We start from the raw sequence: 23,820 nt of genomic DNA, 5'->3' as shown, positions 1-23,820 counted from the left end.
ACCCTGCAGGGCGAGCAGCCTGACCTGCTGTTGCTCTTGATGGGGAAAGCAGGAGCGGGCCACAGTGCGACGCAGAGATCTCAGGGACACAGCCTACCGAGGCCATTCTGCACAGCATTTGGAAAGCCTGCAGATCTCAGTTCAGTGGGACTGGAGCTACAGAGGCTTAAACATACGTACATGGAAAAGGTCCCTTTGACCTTGGCTGGCTCAGTCAACCCAGGCCCCGGTTCTTAGAGGCATTTATGTAATCACAAGGATGGACAAGCACTGAGTGGGATTTTCAGAGATCTCTGTAGGCATGTAAACATATATAAAATCTTACCCCGATTGTCTAAAAACCTGTCAAAGCTTTAGACGGGCAAGTTCCAAAGCTTCGGCCAAAAGAGCTAAATCTGTGTTCTCAAGCAAGCACAGTTCTTATTAACATCAGTGCAAGATTTGGCATGTACAACATGGAGATTTACAGATGGTGCATGATTAAGAAACAGAGAGAAAGCCCAGAATATTCATGTTTTACATATAGAGGCACTGGTGGCTGGCACACAAAAAGAAGACTTTGGAAGACTTTGCATACAGCTGTCCAGGTCTCTGGCTGCAGGGAGTGCCTGAGCCTGTCAGCTGTACCGGAGGGCGGCAGAGACACCACCTGTGTGCGGTGTGACCAGGTGGATGATCTGCTCGGCCTGGTGGCAGAGCTGAAGGAGGAGGTGGAAAGGTTGAGGAGTATCCGGGAGTGTGAGAGGGAGATAGATTGGTGGAGCTGCACCCTACCGTCCCTGAGGCAGAGGCAGCAGAAGGAGGTTCCGCGAGAAGCAGAGGATCTCCTGCCTTCTTGCCACCAGGTAGGAAGAGGGGACCTAAGCAACGGGGGGGGATGGAAACGGGTCCCTGCTCGGCGTGCCAGGCGAACCCCCGCCCGGCCTCCCTCACCTTCCCGGTTGCCTTTACACAACAGATATGGGGCCCTGGAACTTGAGGGCCAGGCAAACGAGGATGTAGACGAAGGTCCATCCGGGGGGTTGCCTAGGGTGAGGCAGTCAGCCCCACGCATTATGACTGCCGCTGCTAAGAAAAAAAGGAGGGTAATTGTCATAGGCGATTCCCTTCTGAGGGGAACAGAGGGCCCGATATGCCGACCGGACCCGTCCCACAGGGAAGTCTGCTGCCTCCCTGGGGCCCGGGTCAGAGACATCACTAGGAAGCTCCCTGGTTTAGTACAGCCTTCTGATTACTACCTGCTGCTGGTTATACAGGCTGGCAGTGATGAGGTTGCAGAGAGAAGTCCTGCAGCGATCAAAAGGGACTTCAGGGCACTGGGGCGACTGGTTGAAGGATCAGGAGCACAGGTAGTGTTTTCCTCTATCCCTGCAGTGGCAGGGAAGGATACCGAAAGGAGCAGGAAAACACACCTGATCAACACGTGGCTCAGGGGCTGGTGCCATCGGAGGAATTTTGGCTTTTTTGATCATGGGGAGGTTTACATGGCACCGGGCCTGCTGGCGACAGACGGAGTCCAGCTGTCTCACAAGGGAAAAAGGATCATGGCTCATGAATTGGCAGGGCTCATTGAGAGGGCTTTAAACTAGGTTCGAAGGGGGAAGGGGATAAAACCAGGCTCGCTAGAGATGAGCCGAGGGGTGGCGTGCCGATGCCGGGGGTGAAATCGATAGCCCAGCTCAAGTGCATATACACCAATGCACGCAGCATGGGCGGCAAACAGGAGGAGCTGGAAGCCATTGTGCAGCGGGAGAGATATGACTTAGTCGCCATCACAGAAACATGGTGGGGTGACTCTCATGACTGGAGTGCTGCAATGGATGGCTATAGACTCTTCAGAAGGGACAGGCGAGGAAGGAGGGGCGGTGGGGTGGCCCTGTATGTTAGGGAGTGTTTCGATTGTCTAGAGCTCAACGATTGTGATGATGGTACGGTTGAGTGTCTATGGGTAAGGATGAGGGGGAAGGCCAACGAGGCAGATATCCTGCTGGGAGTCTGTTATAGACCACCCAACCAGGATGAAGAGGCAGATGAAGCGTTCTATAAGCGGCTGGCAGAAGTCTCTCAATCGCTAGCCCTTGTTCTCGTGGGGGACTTCAACTTCCCGGACATCTGCTGGAAATACAACACAGCAGAGAGGAAGCAGTCTAGGAGGTTCCTGGAGTGTGTGGAAGACAACTTCCTGACACAGCTGGTAAGTGAGCCTGCCAGGGGAGGTGCCTCGCTTGACCTGCTGTTTACAAACAGAGAAGGACTGGTGGGAGATGTGGTGGTCGGAGGCCGTCTTGGGCTTAGCGACCATGAAATGATAGAATTCTCGCTTCTTGGTGAAGTAAGGAGGGGGGGCAGCAAAACCACAACCATGGACTTCCGGAGGGTGGACTTTGGCCTGTTCAGGATGCTGGTTGAGAGAGTCCCTTGGGAGACAGTCCTGAAGGGCAAAGGGGTCCAGGAAGGCTGGACGTTCTTCAAGAAGGAAGTCTTAAAGGCGCAGGAGCAGGCTGTCCCTGTACGCCGTAAGAAGAATGGGCGGGGAAGACGACCGGCCTGGCTGAACGGGGAGCTCTTGCTGGGACTCAGGAAAAAAAGGAGAGTTTACCACTTGTGGAAGAAGGGGCAGGCGACTCAAGAAGAGTACAGGGATCTCGTGAGGTCGTGCAGAGAAGAAATGAGAAAGGCAAAAGCCCAGCTAGAACGCAATCTGGCCGCTGTCATTAAAGACAACAAAAAAAGCTTTTACAAATATATTAATGACAAGAAGAGAGCCAAGGAGAATCTCCATCCTTTATTGGATGCAGGGGGGAACATTGTCACCGAGGATGAGGAAAAGGCTGAGGTACTCAATGCCTTCTTTGCCTCAGTCTTTAACAGGCAGACCAGTTATCCTCAGGGTACTCGGCCCCCCGAGCTGGAAGACGGGGATGGCGAGCAGGATGAACCCCCCGTAATCCAGGAGGAAGCAATGACCTGCTATGCCACCTGGACACTCACAAGTCTATGGGGCCGGATGGGATCCACCCGAGAGTGCTGAGGGAGCTGGCAGAGGTGCTCGCCAAGCCACTCTCCATCATTTATCAGCAGTCCTGGTTGACGGGGGAGGTCCTGGATGACTGGAGGCTTGCCAATGTGACGCCCATCCACAAGAAGGGCCAGAAGGAGGATCCGGGGAACTACAGGCCTGTCAGCCTGACCTCGGTGCCATGGAAGATTATGGAGCGGTTCATCTTGAGGGCACTCACAAGGCATGAGCGGGACAACCAGGGGATCAGGCCCAGCCAGCACGGATTCATGAAAGGCAGGTCCTGCTTGACCAACCTGATCTCCTTCTATGACCAGGTGACCCGCCTAGTAGATGAGGGAAAGGCTGTGGATGTGGTCTACCTGGACTTCAGCAAGGCCTTTGACACTGTCTCCCACAGCATTCTCCTAGAGAAGCTGGCGGCTCACGGCTTAGACAGGTGTACTCTGCGCTGGGTCAAAAACTGGCTGGGCGGCCGGGCCCAGAGAGTTGTGGTGAATGGAGTTACATCCAGTTGGCGGCCAGTCACGAGCGGTGTTCCCCAGGGCTCAGTACTGGGGCCGGTCTTGTTTAATATCTTTATTGATGATCTGGATGAGGGGATTGAGTGCGCCCTCAGTAAGTTTGCAGATGACACCAAGTTGGGCGGGAGTGTTGATCTGCTCGAGGGTAGGAAGGCTCTGCAGAGGGACCTGGACAGGCTGGATCGATGGGCCCAGGCCAACTGTATGAGGTTCAACAAGGACAAGTGCCGGGTCCTGCACTTCGGCCACAACAACCCCATGCAGCGCTACAGGCTTGGGGAAGAGTGGCTGGAAAGCTGCCCAGCAGAGAAGGACCTGGGGGTGTTGGTCGACAGCCGGCTGAACATGAGCCGGCAGTGTGCCCAGGTGGCCAAGAAGGCCAATGGCATCCTGGCCTGTATCAGAAATAGTGTGGCCAGCAGGAGTAGGGAAGTGATCGTGCCCCTGTACTCGGCGCTGGTGAGGCCGCACCTCGAATACTGTGTTCAGTTTTGGGCCCCTCACTACAAGAAGGACGTCGAGGTGCTGGAGCGTGTCCAGAGAAGGGCAACGAGGCTGGTGAGGGGTCTGGAGAACAAGTCTTATGAGGAGCGGCTGAGGGAACTGGGGTTGTTTAGCCTGGAGAAAAGGAGGCTGAGGGGAGACCTCATCACTCTCTACAACTCCCTGAAAGGAGGTTGTAGCGAGGTGGGTGTCGGTCTCTTCTCCCAAGTAACTAGCAATAGGACAAGAGGAAACGGCCTGAAGTTGCGCCAGGGGAGCTTTAAGTTGGACGTGAGGAAAAATTTCTTTACTGAAAGAGTGGTTAAACATTGGAAGAGGCTGCCCAGGGAAGTGGTTGAGTCCCCATCCCTGGAGGTATTTAAAAGACGTGTAGATGAGGCGCTTAGGGACATGGTTTAGTGGGCATGGTGGTGTTGGGTTGACGGTTGGACTCGATGATCTTAGAGGTCTTTTCCAACCTCAATGATTCTATGATTCTAAGAGCTCTGTCTACCACGGAGGACTCTCAAGAGCCCTCACTTACTTCCTCTTGGAGATTCAAAAACAGAAATCTAGCCATTGGACAACTGGAGTTCAGAACAACATGCTACTTACACTGCTGAATGTTTGGCAGAGCAAATAAAAATAAGACTATATATCATGGGACCAGTAAAATGGAAGGGGGTGTATAAGAAAAACCATGAATATATTGTTGCATATATTGTTACATTGTTGCATTGCACATCTTCATTAAAGTCTGTTCTTGCTATGACTCATTAGTAGTGGATCTATTACACCAAATAGATAAGGAAATTCCTTCCAAAATTACCCATTTCTGCTCATACTGGTTCATTTCATTATTAGAGTGAGAAATGGCCCTGGAGAAAATGCATGCTAGTAAAACCAGCTGAATAAAAGTAATTACAAGCAGGATAGTAATTTATTTTAAGGTACACACCTCAAAAGTACACCACTAACCTCCTTCAAGAAATGCATCCAGATAAACTTCTTAGTCTCTCCAAAGATAACAGAAAAAAAAAAAAAAATATAAATCCTTCCATCTGTGGTACTCCAGACTTTCTCTTCTCTTGCCAATTAAAAGACAGACAATAAACCAAAATATTTCTTAAAACACAGTAGGTTTCAAAGATACCAGAAGATATTTTACTGTATCAACTTGACAGTGTTTCCAGCTAATTCTTTCTTGCGGCTGCATTTATTCCAGCCTTTGAATAGAGTTAGTAGAAAATATACAGCCATTGCTCATTCAAAAAAAAGAGAAAAAGAAACCTTTGTCCCATAAATATTAGCTGAAGTGTCATACCCTATAGTCATTCCAGGGACATTGCAATCAATATCTAATTTCTTTTAACTCTCTCCAGATATGAATAACCTATTAGCAACTAATTACAAACACTGGAAAACATGCCAATAACCGAAGATCACAGTCTAGGTAACACAGAGCTTTCTAACATATGTAATCACTAATCTAATTTTTGTAAACATTTTCAGCAAGGACATGCATACATTAGATGCTCATTCACCCAACTGTGTCCTGGAGCGTAGTTGCATTTGAAGCCAGTCAGGTCTCTTACACATAACTGTTCATGCAGATTCAGCAGGTACATGGACATGTCTTGTTCGGAGGAATAAAGCAGAACCTAGAAGGGCTATTTTGGAATTACACCGAGGAATGACACAGGCTCTTTTTTATAAATTAGAAACCAAACGAAAAGGAGAAAGGGTGAAAAAGAACATGCTGACATTAATATAGGGGCTAAGTGTATTGAACTGCCCTGACCAACTTTCTTGAATTTCTGCTGACATTTTTCCAAAAAGACTTATTTTGCAATGTGCTTGGACAGCTTCATCTCCTCTTCTCTCAGAAAGAGTGGCTCCAGTCAGAGCTGCTGATTACTCACTATTATGGCGAGCCCAAACCAAAAAAAATCTGTATTGTGTATTCTGGTATTAATGCCTTGCACCATTCTTTAGGTGTCTGCAAACATGGCTGGCTTCTTCCAATTGCAAACCGTTACCAGTGAGAGAGAGCTGGAGGGGGGAGCAGTGAAAATTACTACCACCAAACTCAGCAGTGATGTTGTTGGTATCTCTCTCTGGATAGCCCTTATTCTGACTTTGCCAAGGCAAGATGTCCTTTCATTCTGCTGCAAATTGCAATATCCATACTCAGTGCTGGTGCAACCTGAGAAAGAAGCCAGAAGGACAATTCCCCCCTGCCTTACACCAGATCTAATCCTTGAGCTGATTTTCACCCCTGCTTCGGACTGACAGCTTGTCACCTTTACCTGCATGCATCTCAAGAGCCACTGTGCCACGTGCAAGGCAGGAGAAAACAAGATCCACCATATTTGAAGGGCAGTCCCTGTCCTCTCCCCCCTCCTCCACTTCCACCTGCCCAGTTGCAAGTAAAAGGTGCATGCTGGCACCAAAGAGAAGGATGGGAGTTCAGATTGACTGTTATCACTGAAATCACTGAAAAAGTGACAGTGTCCCTGCTATGTGCAGCTTCCTAACCCTGCTGATGCTGCCAGTTCAGTCTAAGGTTTCGACAGCATTTGTATACTGAGATTACATTGAAGGGTCAGAGCAAGCTGGCACCTCCAGCCGGAGTCCCATTACATGTACAAAGCCAACAGCAATGCTGCAAAGCAGCCCTTAGCAAAGCAGCCCCCTACGTGGGGACTTTGCTGGTGTGCCAAAGGAAGGGCACATTTCACTTACTGTCCTGCGGGGGCACAACATGCCCCTCTCCTGGCTAGACAAAAGGTTGGAAGCAATTTCAGACCCACATTTTCCTGTAGTGACAGAAAAAGAAATGCTCCCACACCCAACAGATGAACACACTTAGTCTTGCAGGACAGACATACATGTTTTTGCTTACGTCATCTACAATATTGACAAGCTGATCTCTCTGCAATCACCTTTTCAAATTTAACCATTTCGCTAGAGTGGAAATGCAAGTGCTGAAATGCTGCTTCTGATGGGGCGTGAATGCTAGCACTTCTGTAACCATGCCTGTTCATAACCAAATTACTTAAAACAGCCAACATCCATGAAAACAACTGCACTGAAACAAAGCACTCAAAGGCTTTACAAAACACAGAGGACATCTGAGAAGTTTGGGCATCCCAAATTATATTTGCAAAGGGCAAGCTCCACATTACCAGCTTCATAAAGCCCAGCAGCAGCAGGAGATAAAGCTGAACAGCTCTGTTGCCCCTTTAAACATCTTTTATGTCACTGCTCTTAGATCAGTTAAAAACATAAAGTATGCTCTTCAGTTTGTCTCTTGGAGGTGCAGCCACCTTTGTTAAAATCAGGTCTCATTTCAAGCTGCACCAACATCACACTACAGTGCAGTCTAACCCTACGGTTGCTAAAGCAAGCAAAACATTCAGGGATGTCAGGGGAAATTTATCCTACTTACTGTCTGCCAGATTGGAACAAATGGACCTAGGAATACTTCTAAAACAGATACGAACAAAAATAAAGCCTCGCAGAGCATTTTAAAAGGCTTGTGTTTAGAATAGCTGTGCAGCATGAGAATAAATCTGCCAAAGACAGAAAGGCAAGAAATTAAAATCTCTTCGATGTACACTTTTGAAAGATGATAGATAGGGAAAGGGCAGTCAAAAGATTTCTCTCTCTGCAGCACAGTCACACAAATTAAACATTTCATAGCTAAGAGCACTGTGTTTGGTAACTAGCCATTGAAAAAAAAGTTATTTAAACATAAGGCTTCTGGTTGTTCACATTTGGAGTCCAATCCAATAGACAGAGCAAGGGGGGTGGGGGGGTGGCAAGGAGAGCAGTATCTGGGACAAATACATGATTTGGCAGGCAGCATTGGTTATGTGCCAGCAACTAGAAGTGATACTTGGGCCAACCCTGTGAAGATACAAGACATGCCCCATTGCCCTCCAATGCATGGAGACCGTTCAGGACAGCGGCAAGGGGTGAGAGAGGGAGACGGCACCAGAGGCTACCTCGCCGCTACGCGGGCGGTGCTCGGTGAGACTGACCTGCTCACCTGGGTGGCTGCAAGTGTCGGGGTGTTTATCACTGGAACACGGTGCAAATCTGAACCACAGCCACAGCTGTGCAACACCCAATGTTGGGCTCGGCTAAAGCGGTACCGTTCAGGGCTCCCTCTTTTGGTGTCATTCTGTATTTATTAGTGTCACACCTTAAAAACAACGAGCTCACTTCTGCTACCTATGGGATACTTTTGATGCCAGTAATGTACAATGTCTGCGACACCAGCAGTTAACATTAGGAAAAGACATTAAGAAATGAATGTCAGCAAAAAGCGCCCCAAAAAACAAAACACAGATATATTTTAAACAAACATCCATGAAGAACACAAGTGGTAATGTTACCACTGGATTAAACTGTTGAGCGAAACAGAGCAACACTGGCACCTTCCTCTACTTTAACAAGTGCTTCCACAGAAAGTTAAAGACTGACTTTAATAATTACTATTAAGAAATTCATTCTTTACTCAACTGTCTAACTCAAATACTCACTGCCAGTTTCAGCAAGGTTCACATATGCCTGTAACTTTCTTAATGCTTGCTCACAGCATCTGACTGCCCCAACACTGCTAGTAGTTCTACCATTAGGCATAAAGGCATGGAGAAATATGTGATGTCTAGGCCCATCCAGAGGGACTGGTGGAAGGTAAGGTGAAGGTTTCGTGCCTGGCTCAACTTCATCAGCTCCATCCAGCCCCTGCACTTTCATGGCACATGCTGCTGCCGTGCATGTCACAGCCAAGTGGGATTCCCAGTTGCCAGTCATATGCCAGATCCTAAGTGATGCACAATGAGGGCACTCACTTGATTTTCCATGCACCTCCCCATTCACGCCACACTAAACTCTTTTGTCACTGAGGTTAACATAAGCAAGACATATCTCACTAGTGCGATAGTCTGCACAGTCTTGAAATCAGGCGGATTTTGGTCAGGGTACAAGAGCTGGAGCAGCGTGTGCTCTCCGTGCCACGCAGCAGAGATAGAGCAGTTGGGAGCACTCTTGGTGAGCAGTGCATGCACAGACGCCTGTAAAATTAAATTCACAATGCTTGTAAATCTTCTCAAACCATCCTTACCACAGAAAATCAAGGATTGCCCTTTATGGCAGTTTCTGGACAACCTTCTCTGTTAACTGTGAAGAAGAAGCTGGCAACCAGACAGGCCATGGGTTTCATTTACAGCAACAAAAGTTCCTGAAAAACTGCTCTCCCCAGCAGTCTGCAACTTCCCACTCCCAGCCCACTCAATCCCCAGCATGCACTGCAGAGGCCTTTATGAACACAAAACAAACCAGAATAAAATAGGATTTTGTCAGAACAAACACTGTGTCTTGCCCCAGGGTATGCACGGTCATTCTGTCTGTCTGCCGAGGTTACTCCATGCTCCCCTAGCATAACAAGCAAATGCATCCCATAAGGAAGAGCAAAAAAACTTTCCGTTTCTGTCAGCAAAATGCAGGCATATTGCTTTGCACAGGCAAGCCTGGTGGCTTGCATGCTGCAGGTGCAGTGGAGCGCACGAGGTCCACATGCACCACACACAGCAAGCTGCATTTCCTGACGAGCATCAGGCAGTGCCAGATAGCTCTTCCATTGCCCATTTTTTGTCTTTTTGCTGCCCAGCTGTAGTCCCTTTCTCCTCAACGAATCACTGGCTAAAGTATCATCCCCCAAAAGACACTGTTGAATATTGTTCCCTCTTCTTACCAGAAAAACCTATTACTTTGACCCTGTCCGTGGGGAAGGGTATTTTGTGTCTCACTTCTACCACACTCCCAGCCCTTGCCGACATGAGAGCCAAGAAAGCAACAGGAGTGGGTTACTGCTAACCTGCCAGGACAGCTCATGGTGCTGTCCAGGTGCAGGCTGGTTTGCAACTGTTCATTCATGTCCCCGCTTCTTTATCCTTGTTATTGCACGTCTGTCCTCCACGACACAGCTCAAGAGCACGAACCCAGCAGGGCTCAGCCTGCTCCTGACCTTGGGCATCACCTGGAAGCCAACTGCAGTGGCTCAGGTGCTCATTAAGATCACAAACCATTCCCGCACCTTCTTTCTTGAGCACTTTTCCCCTCTACCTGGAGAAGTGCAGATTTCATCAGGGCTGCAGCACATGACACTCCTCAGCGGAGCCGTGCACTTACTGAAACACATTGCTCATTATTTTTGCCCACCTCTGTAGCTGAGCAAGCCTCTCGCACACACTTCCCCCTCAAAAGAAGTCATTTTCACATGACTTTGGAGAAGGACCTAGCTGCTCTCAGTGGTGCAGGTGGGAGGGTAGAGGTTCTTCTCCCCATTTTGTGCCCCTCTGACCTGTTAGACCGCCAGACCTGTGGTCCCCATTCCTCAGGGACTGGATCACTGGTTTTGCGCTCTGAAATCAACCCTGATTTTGGAGCAATGGGGTGGCAATGGCAAACAGGCTGTTTTCCTTTAATTATAAACCTGACACTACTGGGCTAGCTGAAAATCCAGCCATATGATTAGGAAAAAAGCCTAAGAAACAGAGATCTTGTCCTTGCATCCAGCCTTGGCAAAGGTGGTCTATTCAAACACAAACCTTTCCAAACTCCAGGGCAGACACATGCAGCAGGATTGCACAGCTCAAGCCCAACCCTGCGACATCCTTCATTCATCGTCTGGAGCTCATTCCTTCGCAAGCAGACAGGAAAATCACTGCAGCTGTCAGCACTCTCAGGCAGAGCAAGGCAACTGCAGCTCATCACCCCGGAGGTGTTTCTCATCTTAGAGCACAGTCAGGAGCTCAGTGGTCTCTGACTGCACATAATGTCCTTTAGCAACAGAACACCCTTTAGCCCAGGTCTCTCTGACTCAGTTTCTCCTTCTGTAAAATGGGAGCCATGTTTCTGTAGTGCAAAGGGTAGCACACTGTGGACAGCCTGCGTAGCCCTCCTTGCGTTCTTCAGGGGCAGCCAGATGGAGAGCGGACAGGACCAAGGCAGACCATTGCTGACTGCACCATTTCGGAAGGAACTGTAGTCTCCTGCCTAGAGAATCTGATTCCAAACTTGGTTTTCCCTTGAGGGATTTATACCAAAATACAGTAAGCTCCTTCTGGAAGCACCAGTCCTGACTTATGTGGCTTTTAAAGGAAACTCAAGTTTGAGAGTCCCACCTCACCTCCCACCTAAACAGCACTGAGGCGTGTAACCACCAGGTTGTCTGGTGCACCAGATAGTTTCTTCCATCAGTTTATTTCCTACTTGAACAGCTGGAAACTTCCCTGCATTTTTTGTGTTGTTTTCTTCCTTCTCTCATTCTCCATCTAAGGATATTACTGACATCTATCTCTTCAGACCACTCAGGCAAAGTACTTTTTCAAAACTTGAGACTTTCTTCCCCTTCACAGTATATTCTGACACTGAACTATCCCAAAACTGTCTTCCTGCAGTCTCCTACCCTCAGAGTACAGGAATATTGGTTTCTTACAACAGTTGATCATGACTGCTGCTTTTCACTGTCTTGAGATAAGATACTGGGACCATTGCACACTAGCGGCCAACTACTAATGCAAATCTTGACTTTTAATGACAGAACTACAGCCTTAACAAAGAAAGCAAATTAGCCAAAAACGCACTAGCAAAGTAGTTGTTTACAAAATAAAAGCTTTTCTGATGCAACTCTTGTACAGGAAGTCCAGACAGCACCACCCTACCCTTTCCACATGCAGATGCAGTATCTGATACCAGGCAGATGGTGGTAGTATCAGGTGTCTGCTGTACGCTTATATCAGATACAATAAATAATACACAACTAATGCAAAATATCAGTTTCATTCTGTTCCTACTTACTTGAGACTGCACTGCATGCATTACCTTATCTCTAGCTGAATGCAACACATCTGCCTAAACCCATCACCGAAGACTGAATTAAATTTCCTTGGCAGTAATATTATTATATATGCAGCATGTTTATGTAGTGCTGTCTTTTCTATTTTCTATCTTAAGCGTCTTGAAAATGTAAAAGCAATTCAATTTGCCGCCTACTCAAATACTTTCTACCAAGCAATCTAATGGGTCAAACCACGTCAAAAATGGTAATGCTGTTTTCTTTTGTCAGTCCCCTGAAACCAGCAAACCCCCCCCCCAACAAAAACAAGACATTGTTTCTCAAATAGCATGTCATATCAGCAGAAATTTTACTTTGACATCGTTCTGAATTCCTTATAGTATAATTATACATACAGCTAAAGTGATACACTTCTATTATTTTTGAGAAAGTATCTTGCACAGGCAGAGCATAATTAGAAGTAGTGCAGCACTTAAAATAAACGCAACCAGATACGATCACACTTGTACAACAGTCATGAGGGAAAACTGCTAGACCCCTGATGGCTGTGAGAGTCTTTCAAAGTAGTCATTAAATGCAGAGGAAAGGTGAATCAAGCAGATGAAAATGACCTATACGACTTAATTTACTTGACCTTCAATAAAGCTTCAACAAGATACCTCATGCCTTAGAGAGCAGATATTAATTCACATAGAAGCGGTATGCAATGGGAACAGCGGACCTTCCCACCGTGTGAGAAGGACCTTGCTGACAGAGGGCTCTGGCGTTAGTCGTGGGGGCCTGGGTCCAACTCTCCCAGTCGCTGGTTGGCTGGGAGGAGGCTTTTACACCAGACAGCGCCGCAGACCTCTGCCTAACCCAGCCCCAGAAGCACATTTCCTGGAACATCAGCCCTGGACAAAAAGCCCATGCAAGACTGCAGGAAACTCACTGCACCTCCAAACTGTGCAAGACGGATAATCCACACAAAACCCAGAGGAATGGTAGGTTCCTCCACACAAAAGCCCTGGTCCCTATGCACAGCCAGGATGTCCCCACCTATCGCCCTCCCCAAGGCTACCAAAGGCTGCCTTAATTTTACAGGAAGATTTATATAGTACCATCAAGGAAACCAGGTGTGTCCTTCAAGCCTTCCTACTCACTTGCCAACCCAGTCCCAAGACCCTGACAATGACATCTCTGGGGGCCAGGGCAAAACTGCATTTGAGCAAAGACTCCAGCTCTCTCCTCCGCACAGGAGTCTCAAGAGCCACATGCAGATGCTCTTCCATCTCCTCACTGAGAGGCACAATGAAGTCCCTCCTGATGAATGACCTGGGTAGGAAAGGGAATATGCACTGGTCATCCCAATTTCTTCTGAAGAGCTATAGTCTGCCAAAAAAACAAGAGAGGAAAAAAAAGACTGGCAACTCCCTTGGAACATGTCAATGAAGATCACCGCCCAGTGGCCATCAGTAGTGGAAAAAAGGGCATTTGACGAAAAGGATGGATATAACGTAGTATTACAAATTTACCCCAGCTATGCCAATGGGAACAAGAAAACCTGTCTTCCAACACTGCACGGTGTAGGCAAGTAGTGAAATTCACCAGGTGGCAGCAGCCAAGGAAAGACACCCAACAGCTGAGTCTAGTGTTCACTCAGACTTTCCACTTTTTAGTTGTGCTAGGACAGTGATAGTGCATCAATACTAATGAAGTAAAACACAGAGCAATTTGCTCTGCTCTTATCTTGTTAATAGCCGTATTCCTCGTGCCCAGTGCGAATCTCACAGCCATGGGCAGGGCACCAACATCAGGGTACGGCCACGAGGAGAACTGCTGCAATGAGGGAAATCATTGCCTTCCACTGAAGGAGCAAGAGCAACTTGCCCTCCAGAAGAAAAATAAATCATTGAGCCCAAAGTGCAAGCCCTGAGATTTTAAAATACACACACACACACACACACACACACTGGATTCATACTTCTTTGTTTCATAAAACCTGCTGAAGTGGTTCCAGGTTTTTACTTCCCCCATCTTAATCTTCACAGTATTATCCCATGTAAATACTTCTGCACCAGTTAAATGGTCTGTAAACTAAGCTAATCAAACACAGCTGAACAGTTTAATCAGTATCTAGGAGGTCAGCAGAGGTGAAGACAGTTTTAGAGATGCCTGAATGGAAAGAGGTCACTTAGCTTTACAGAGTTAACTATCCAACAGGAAAGTATTGAATGTTAACACACACACAAAAAAAAAACCAAATTGCAATGGTTAATAGTGCATATCTTTGCTATATGGCTCTGAGCTGCTATTTCTCCTTGACTCCTGGCTAGACCAAAGCAAATTTTAACCATCTTTATGAGACTGTTCAAATGCATACAGCAAACACAGCGCATTAAAGCAGATGCAGCATATTGAAAAGAGCTCAATTAAAGTGTGGAATGTTTCTTGCAAATAAAGGGCCGGGTGAATAACCCCCCTCCATATAAATTGCCTGATACTTTATTCCAGTAATGCTCCACTATCTTGTGGAGCTGTTCCAAAACATGACTTATTTGTGATGCTCGGTATAATGTATTCTGTTGCAGTCCAAAAGAAATTGTAAATCCAAATTTACAATTTTTTAATTTTTTTCTCTGCCAGACAGCCTTATTTTTTCATACATGTGAATGCATTACTAAGAAGGGCTGCTGTACATTTCCGCACTGAAATCAGTCTCATTATTTCGGAAGAGATTATCTAACCAGACAAAAAAGCTAGCTGAAAGAAAAACATATTCACAGACAATTTGGGAAAGAGAACAGGAAAAAAAATGCATGGAACTTAATTATCTACTAAAATTTGCAAGCATTAATTGACTACTGCTTCTGTTTCTGGGAGGATCACTCACCTGTGTTTTGCTGGATTGCACCATAACTTCTAATATGTTACAGGACTGAGCCCTTAGAGTACTTATGGTTAAGCAAGTAACTGTGACCAGGGTAAGACAAGGGGGGGGGGGGGGGAATCTACATACTGTGGATTTATATATATTGCATATATAATTTTCTGGCTTTCTTCACCCCCAAAATAACTATCTTCTCTCCCTCAAATCAAGGCAGATTTGCAAAATCTAAATATCTGACCCAGCTCTTCCCAGCCAAAGATCTTCATCAGTCACCAGTATTTCAATCAAATCACACTGCCTGTTCAGCAAACACTCAGCGCTGTGCCTGATTTTTAGGCTGATGCCAGGCACCGGGTCAGACAAAATGGGTGGAGTCCTACGTTGCTTGTTTAATTCATAATATTCAGTTTAGCGAAAATAAGCCCTTTATGGGGTTCTTAGCCATACCCTGCCATGTGTGCAGAAAACAGGATTTAACTGAAAGAGGTTTTGGACACAAGGTATTTGCATGAGTTTATTTGCATGTTTTGACTTGGGGGCAAAAGTTTTAAACTTGTAAGGAGAATCTACTTGAAATGTAACAAAATCTAGAAGATTTGGAAATTATCAACCTGCTGGTGGATATTTAATGTTCATTCATTTGTTATAAAGACAACACTTCTTTTTAACTGGTTTAGTTCCACAACTGTTATCTGTATTTTTGGAAATCAGAGATGGAAATGTTAAACCTGAATAGTTTAAAATTAAGTCATCAACACTCATCAAGTCTGCTAAAATTGCTAGGATTCACACATCTGGCACAGACTATGCCAAGCACTTTACAGAACAGTTTCAACTGTAGTTACTGGTTGCACAATAAGTGTTTGCCTCTTGGGTCTAAAAAATTTAACGCCGAGTCTGTGAGTAAGAGCACAGTTTTTAAAAAGGCACCCTTGATTTTATAGTGACAGATAAGAAGGTTAAAATATGCTTTAACTAAAAAAGAAAAAAAAAAAAAAAGCAGCCAGACATGATTTTTCCCCCTAACAGAGCTAAAAAAAGACAGTATGAAATCTAAATTTCACACAGGAAAGTGTGTGAAGTTCAACACGTTCCTAGTTAAACAGGAAAAAAAAAAGACCCTGTAAAAAGCTTTCAGTTAGAATAAAATCTGAGCAGATATTTAACCTCACAGTGTAGAGTGGCATGACCTGGTATGACTATGGACTGCTGCAAGGGGACAATCCACATGATGGAGAACAGAAAATGTTCCACTGAATGAGTACATCGACATCTTCCGTGAAAAACTGGCTCAACAGCAAGGATCAAAATCTCACAGATTAAAAAAAAGTGTCAGCTTCTACATTTTGAGAATAGTTCATTAATTTTGTTCCATCCTGCAATATTTTGCAAATTCTAAGCTATGACATTTGGAGTGTTATCAGCTAAAATATGCTGGCTCCTTATGGCGTGTTGCAGTGGATTTTGCAAACTATCACGGGGTGATGAGGGTTTTCTTCAGGAGAACACTTAGCAGAGAGCACAAATACATCCTCTCCCCTCCGTACTTAGACTGCAGAGACACCAGAATTATAGAAATTATGGTCTGCGGCTGCAGGTTTAAGGAGAGGAGACAAACAGGAAAGCTAAGAAAACACTGCAACACCAAGCGCATACCAAAAGCTTATCTTTCCCTAATTTTGGCTGTCATTCTGGAAACTCCCCGTGCACAACCGCACAGAAGCACCTGACTGTAGCCCAGCTAAGGTGTAAATACCATACTAGCGGGTAGGTAGCGGGAGGAGGCTTCTAACTGTTCAAGCCCTTTCCTGCACTGGGACTACTTCTAGGGAGACATCGGTACCGTGACAAAGACAAAGCTGCAGACAGGCCAATTGAAAGGTGTTTTCATTTCGCCATGGCGTTTTCCTCTTCATGTCATTGACATCCCTCCGCGTACCCATTCGCACATCACACCGGGTTACCTTGCTCTACGTTACGAGGTGGGGCTTTGTAGTCACTTACAACTTCAGATAGGCGCCCTTTCTTCCCCCACCTCTATTTCCTATTAAAAAAATTCAGTTTCTGGTTGTCTTTCTTCAGCCCTCTTGGGAAATGTCCATTGTACTCTTGTCCTAGAGAAAAACTTCCCACAGAGTAGGGGTTTAATCATGAAAGAAAAATCACTAAAAATTAGGGCTCCTCCTAAGCGGACTCATAGCTCCTCTTCCCCTGCTGACAGATGCTCGTGTAACCTCATTGTGAGGGCTTCCCATAGCAGCATCCTCGCGGGTTATCCCAGAGCTTTGTGAGCCTTTTTCTTGGAGTGCACGTTTTGATGCCTAGCCCTGGCCTTTTCTCCAATGGAAAATTGTTTCCTGTCCCACCCACCTTGGCCATGGAGCAAAGTTACTCCCTTCCCCTTTGCAGAGTGTTCTTTTTTTGCTAAAAAAAATTTTGGCCAAAAAATTGCTACCCAGCTTGTAATTTCAGCATTTCCCTAATCCTACCACAGAGCAGAACCCTGCATTTTACACCTCACGCCCTGTCATCTCCAGCCCAGATCTCCAACCTGTTGAGATGATTTTGAAATCTGATTCTGTGCTCCCATGTCTTTGCTGCTCTTTCCGGCCTCGTGCTCCGCGCAGGTGCAATATGGAGGGAGGTGCGTTATTCCTTCCACTGTATCATTCGGGAAAACACTGGATAGGACCCGTAGCAGGACAGATCCCAGCAGAACCACAGCTCCCTCACCCCGTAAGCCAGACACCTTCTCTGCGAGACCTATCTTTTCTCTCTCATCTGACTACAGAATAGAATAGAATATGTATAATAATAATAGTAGTAGTAGTAATAATAATAATGTATAATAATAAAACATATACCATGTTAATATATTATAATGTATTAAATAATATAAAATACCTAATAATACAGTATCAAAATGTACTATTTATAGGTAGTACAAATATATGTATATATTACATATATATTGATAAATAAGCATAACTTCATATTTGTATAGTATTCATATTTATATGTGATATATCTTTACATATTTATAAAACGTTACAGCAGTTATTTTGGGTCACTACTGGGCAAACTGTTAAGCAATTTCCGAAAACAGCTTGTAAACCACAGCCCTTGACCATGTGGAAATTTACACCCACAAAATAGATGGCTGGGTTCAGCAGAGGCATATTAGAAACTCTGCTTTTTTGTTGGGGGTGTGCGTGCAGGGGCAGGGGACGGCATTTGACACCGGCAGCCAAAACAGCAGAACCCAACACCAGGTTTTAACAACCGCAGCTCCCTCGTTCGCAGGCTAGCACGCCTCCACCCAGGGGAAAACACTGCTTTAAAATGCTGCTACCTCTAAAACTAAAGGAGACGATCAGCGATCGGGAGCCTAAATACAGCGTGGTGTCTGGCTCTTAGCCATTTCACAGCTTTCCACTGGAGCTTTCCCTTTAAGACAGATTTCCAGCCTGCCACTTGTTCCAGTTAGTTTTATTCTGTTTGTCACACCGATCAGCAAGCTTTAAGGCAAGATGGGCTAATACGCAGTTATTTACCACAGGTCATTCGGAGGCTGCTTCTGGCAGGGCAAAGAAAGAATTTCAACCACAATCAGTGGTTTTTCTTTTTTCCAGTCTTAACCCGTGACAGGATAGCCACTGAAATTTGAAATTACTAAATTCAGTTGCTGCCAGCTTTACACATATTTTGAATAAAACTGCTATAGAAGATAATTTTATCATGGATACCTTTCTTGTCTATTTCTTTCGTTAAGATGCAGCTGTTCATAGGTGAAGGGACTAAACAATAAAGCTTTCAAACTATAGTGTTGTGATTCAAGAAAAGAAAACTACTTCTCATCTAGTCCAGTTGCCAAAGCTAAGCAACATGTGCGTTTGGATGTCTGCCCACTGCTATATGTCTATGTTCCTGTTTTTAAAAAACATTTTGGAGGGCTTTTTGCCTGATTGTGCACGCTGACCAAAGACACGGACTTTACTGAAGATCACAGAGGAAAATAACAGGGCAGACCATACAAAAAAGCTGGGAAAATTAATGAAATAAACGAAGCTGGAGAGAAAAAGGGAGAGGCATCTCTTTCCTCCCCTTATCTCTTCCAGTTATCTTAGGTACAGTGACCATTTTTAGAAAATAATTACTTTGAACTCGTGCAGCAGAGATAAAAACTTGCAGAAGGTCACAGCGCTCACTCCGTGAACACCATGAATCTAATCCTGTGATTTCGCACTTACAGGAAAACTTTTGTTCCTGTAACTTTTCACAAGACTAAAACCCTAAGATGCTGGGGTCCAACATGTGATGTCTCCGAGCTAACATAAGTCAAGTGAACAAAAGTTTGCAGATCCCACCTGTTGCTAAACAATAAATAAGAAAAGGGAATGGAGCAATATGAAAGAACTCTCCTGCAATACAAGGACTGTGATAAAAACTGGCAGACCAGAAACTGTGGAAAGCACCTGTAATTGAGAGTAGCCCCCAGACGATGCAAAAGAACCTCCTTCTTTGCACACGTATCAGTCAGCCACAGAAGAGGTACACAAAGCTCAAACTAAACCCAAGATCTGGGATGGGTCCTTTTCACCATACCCTTCCCAGAAGAAAACACAATACTGGAAGTTTCCTGCTTATATCCCATCCATGTATGTATAACCGAGGCTAAATTACAGTACATTCTCACCGTGCTGAAGGCATCTATTCTTTTATTTCTGTTTCCATTTTGACTGCTTGAGTTTGGACAGTCATGTGAACAAGACCTTTTATTTACTCCAGGGTCCAGAATTACCAAACCAGAAAAATGCAGACAATCAGTGGCCAGCCAAGGGTCTCATTAGGGAATCTGTGCGGTGTACTCGTTACCACGGAAACAAGAGAGGGCTGGCACACTGTAATTTCTGTCTTGCAAAAGCATTCACCAACCCTGACAGTAAATAAAGTTCATAAATCAACAAATCAGAGCCAAGGTCAAGTAACTGAAGATGAAGCAGTCGTGCTCCACAGGTCTTCTTCATCATTAATAGTACTAAGGTATAAGTCTTTCAAGTTCCTCTGAGCTGTTATGCAGATCCATCACGGAAACATTTGACTTAAACACTCCTTTTTGAATATTTTTCACAGAAAAGGAACCAGAAAAGCCGATAAAAATTTGCACTACTTTAAGTCACTAACCTTCATCTCACCCTGTTTTACTTTGCAGAACGGTGTGTAGCAATAACCTTTGAAAGCAGAACCTTATGTTGAGCTAGTTACACTTGAATTACCAGATGCATAACAATCCTCGAGAGGACTAATTGCCATATACGTTTCTGTGGAGTGCCTTACAAACAGTAGTTAATTTTCACACCACCTCTGTGAGCTGTGCATGGATGGGTTATTGCTCCTGGAGTGCAGATGTGGAAAAACAGTGGTACCATGGAAATGAGTGCCAAGGCTGGGATTACAGGTCTGCCCACACTTAAGACCTTCAGACCTCTTCTGTCTGCGTTTTATAGCTAACAAGGAAGGGAGGCAGAGAGGCGTAAGGTCAGGAGACTGAAAATACCGAAAGATGGCACTGCTGAAACTCCGAGAGTCTCCGTTGAGCTGGAGCGCGTGGACAGGAGGCAGTCCAGTCAAACTGGCACCAAGGCCAGGTTTGGTGGAGCACTTAACGAAGGTGCACCTGGTGACTGCCAGGTGTGAACTGCTAATGAAGCAAAATGCTACCACTTTGGGAACTTGGTGACTGTAAGCCCATTATCATTGCGTGAATGCAACAGAATTATACTGTGCTTTTGAAGCATTCAGTAAATTAAAGTTACAGGAAACTTCCTGGTGTAGGACACAGACTACCAGTGCATTGATGCGTAAGTACAGGAACAACATCAATATATACTTGCTTAAAAAACAAAACAAATCAAATCAAAACAAAACACCAGCCTGCTAACAATGGCTAGAGAAGTACTTGAGCTGTTACAGTTTTTCCACAAGTTTTAGGTTACCTCCTGGAAACCCAGCTATTTTAGTGGAATACAAAGACCTGTGTTACACTCTTGTGTAACTGAGTTACTGGCGTAACTCCACTGCGTATCTCTCTCACAACAAGCTTTACACTGCATGTAAGACCACCTATTATCCCCTGAACACTTCCTGTTAATACTTCGTTCACACAGTATCTTTTTGCCAATTCTTATCTCTTTATCTCTCATTTGGGTGCAAGGTTTTTAAACTATCAGGTTGGTTTGTTAGTTTACCTATAAAGGATTTCAAAGAGCTGATAAACTTGAGCACAAGGTTGAAAAATAGCTTTCTGCTGAAAGCCACAGGCAGAGGGGGAAGAAGGGCTGTGGGTATCACTTAGCCAGGTCGCGTGCGAGGCTCCGCACAGGGCAGCAGGTGAGTACATGAACCGTGTGACTTCCGACTTTGACTTTTGCGTGGCTCTAGAAGTGGGCAAAAATAGCTTTAGCCAAGCCTGAAATGATGTTTGAAAAATCAGCCTGAGACAACTGGCAGATCTGACCCCCAAGGCGATTTTACTCAGCTCCTGGCAATGCCAGTTGGTTGGAAGCAGTCTGAACCGATGCACGTGTGCTGTGGGGCAGGCGTGCAGCCCCAGCGTGGTGCTGGCTGGGGTTATCAGATTAATTGCAGTACCACACGAGTACAGCCCTGTCAGTCTGAGCTCTGAATTATATGGAGGGGAACAGAAGCAGCCGCGGGGGCAAACAGGAACTGGTCACTCTCGACCTGAAATGACCTTTTGGGGTTACTGTGTTTAAAGAAGGAAAAAAGTTAAAAAAAACAAGCCTAGTCCCTGACCTGACAAGTTGTCATCCAGAATGTAGCAAAGGGATGTAATCATTTGATTTATGCAAATTCTCACTGCTACTAACAAGCACACTAAGGGCTTGGTCCCATTTCTCTTCAACAGAAAAAAGGAAAACCATTACAGTCCCCGGCAGTTCACAGTCAAGCTTTAGCACCTATCGCAGCTTTAGCATTGCAGCACTACTTGCAGAGGTTGTATTCCTGAGAAGGATACTGGGGGAATGGCGGAGAAGGCAGGCAAAAACAAACTTCATGGATTAACAATTCAAATGCTGAAAGCCAGGCATATACGAGGACTTCATCTCTGCCCAGCGTATTGTTTTGTTTCTATGACAGATCTTCATTCACTCGAATGGAAACAGCCTTACTCTACATCTAGTACTACTGAATAACCAGCTGTGTTCAGGGGATATTTATAACCATTAACACTGTAGGTGGAAGGTGAGTTTTAACGTATGGGTCATAGTTATTCCTTTGGCTGGGAAGTGCCTCTGACAGGCGGAATTAAATTGCGGAAGGCTCAGTGTCTCTCTCCACCGTTTTCACTCTTTTCCTTTGCACTTAACCATCTTTTCCAAGCTTGTTTCACAGTTTTCTGGCTTCCCTTATCGCTCCTGCCTCGTCTTGGTGACAAGCCAAGTTTGCGAGGGGCTGCCTTCCCAGCGCACACCCCACCGCCCACTCGGGCTGGGGGTGAGAGGGACCCCCGGGCGCCCCCCTGCCATCCTGCGGGAGGTACCGGGGGGGGGGGGGGGGGCGGCTGAACCCCCCGGGGGTGGCCCAATCCACAGTGCCAGGCACTGCCCCTCTGCCTCCCGCTCGGTGCAGCCGCCAGACCCCACGGTCCCCAAACCGCAGCCCCCCCGGCTGCCCCCCTCCCGCTTCTATTTCAGCCCGGGGGTTGGGGTGGGAAGGGTCGCTTTTCTTTTCACAAGAGGATGCAACGGGGGGTGGGGGGGTCACCCCGCTCCCTGTGTTGTGCCAAACCCCGACACCCGTCCCCAGGCACTCCTGCCCCACCTCCCCCCGCACCGGCACCTCCCGTGCAGCACGGGGCGGGGGGGCACACCTACCCCTGCCACCGCACGCTGCCCCGCGGAAAGGCCGGGGGGCCGGGGGCGGCGGGGGGGAGGGTGACAGTGTATCTGCCCGGGGAAGCTTCCCGGAGAGCCCTCCGCTGCGCACAAAGAGAGAGAGGGGAAATATCGCCCGCCCCCCCGGCGGGCAGCGCTGGATGCACACACACACACGCACACCCACGCACACGCATGCACACACCGGTGCAGCCGGGCGGGTCACGTACCTGCAGGTGCCTGGCCGTGGGAGCGTGGGGCGGGGAAGCTGTGCAATATCGCCTGTATCGCATGGGGGGATTACTGTGATATTGCTCGGGGGCTGGGGAGGGGGGGGCTGCTCTGGTCCCTCCGCCCTCCTCCTCCTCCTCCTCCTCCTCCCTCCTCCTCCGTCCCCCCCCCCGTGCGTGTGTGCGCTGCCCTGCGCGGTGGTACTCCCCGCCGGAGGAGGCAGCGACGGGCTCCGGCTCCTGTCAGCTACCGGAAACCGGCGCCCGGTCACACACACCGCAGGAAGTGTGCAATGGCACACCCGCGCACGCCGCCCCGCACACCGGCCCCGCCGGGCTGCACCCCCCGCCACCGCACGCCCGGGGCCGGGGCAGGCCGCCCCCGCGCCGGGCGCGCAGCCTGTGCCGGGGAGCTGGGCTGAAGCGCCGCTGGAACGGCGAATGGAAGCCGAGGCCGTGCCGAGGAGGCACCAGCGCCTTCTTGTTTGGCACAAGGCAGCAAAAGACCCTGGGGTGGCGGGGGTCGCCGTGCGCCTCTGCCTGGAAGCGGGCAAATAGGGTTGGTTTGTCTGCATGGCCGTGGGTGGGAGCGTTTACCTTGAAAAGGAGAGAAACGCGCGCGCAGAAAACCGGGGTTGTCTCACTCATGCCAAGGAACACATTCTCAACCGACGTAAAGTAGTGTAATTAATTATTCCGATGAAGATCTGTTGACTTACACCAGCTGAGTTACTCGGCGTAGCTGTGTCCAAACAGCTGCTGCTCAGTTGTTTTGTGCAGATAGATACACAATTCACTGTCGCTTCACTTTTTTGCGTGAGATCATAGGTACAGCACCACGTGTTTATTAATTTCATGTGGGGTACATACGTATGCACGCACATACATGCACCCCTCCTACGTCTGTATATAGGGCAATAAAAATCA

At 46.9% G+C, this 23,820-nt stretch overlaps 1 protein-coding gene across 1 annotated transcript in view; it reads right to left on the bottom strand.

The window, feature by feature from the left end:
* The window catches only part of KIAA1958 (KIAA1958 ortholog), a 61,468-nt gene extending 38,507 nt beyond the window's left edge, over positions 1 to 22,961 (bottom strand). The window contains exon 1 of the mRNA XM_076362321.1: positions 22,894 to 22,961. The gene's annotated coding sequence lies outside the window, so the exon portion shown is untranslated. The remainder of the gene's footprint in view (positions 1 to 22,893) is intronic.
* Positions 22,962 to 23,820: the final 859 nt, after the last annotated feature.

This window comes from Aptenodytes patagonicus, chromosome Z, assembly GCF_965638725.1.
Source record: "Aptenodytes patagonicus chromosome Z, bAptPat1.pri.cur, whole genome shotgun sequence".
NCBI classification, from domain to species: Eukaryota; Metazoa; Chordata; class Aves; order Sphenisciformes; family Spheniscidae; genus Aptenodytes; species Aptenodytes patagonicus.
The sequence above is the reverse complement of the archived record's forward strand: the minus strand, read 5'-3'. Positions and strand labels throughout refer to the sequence as shown.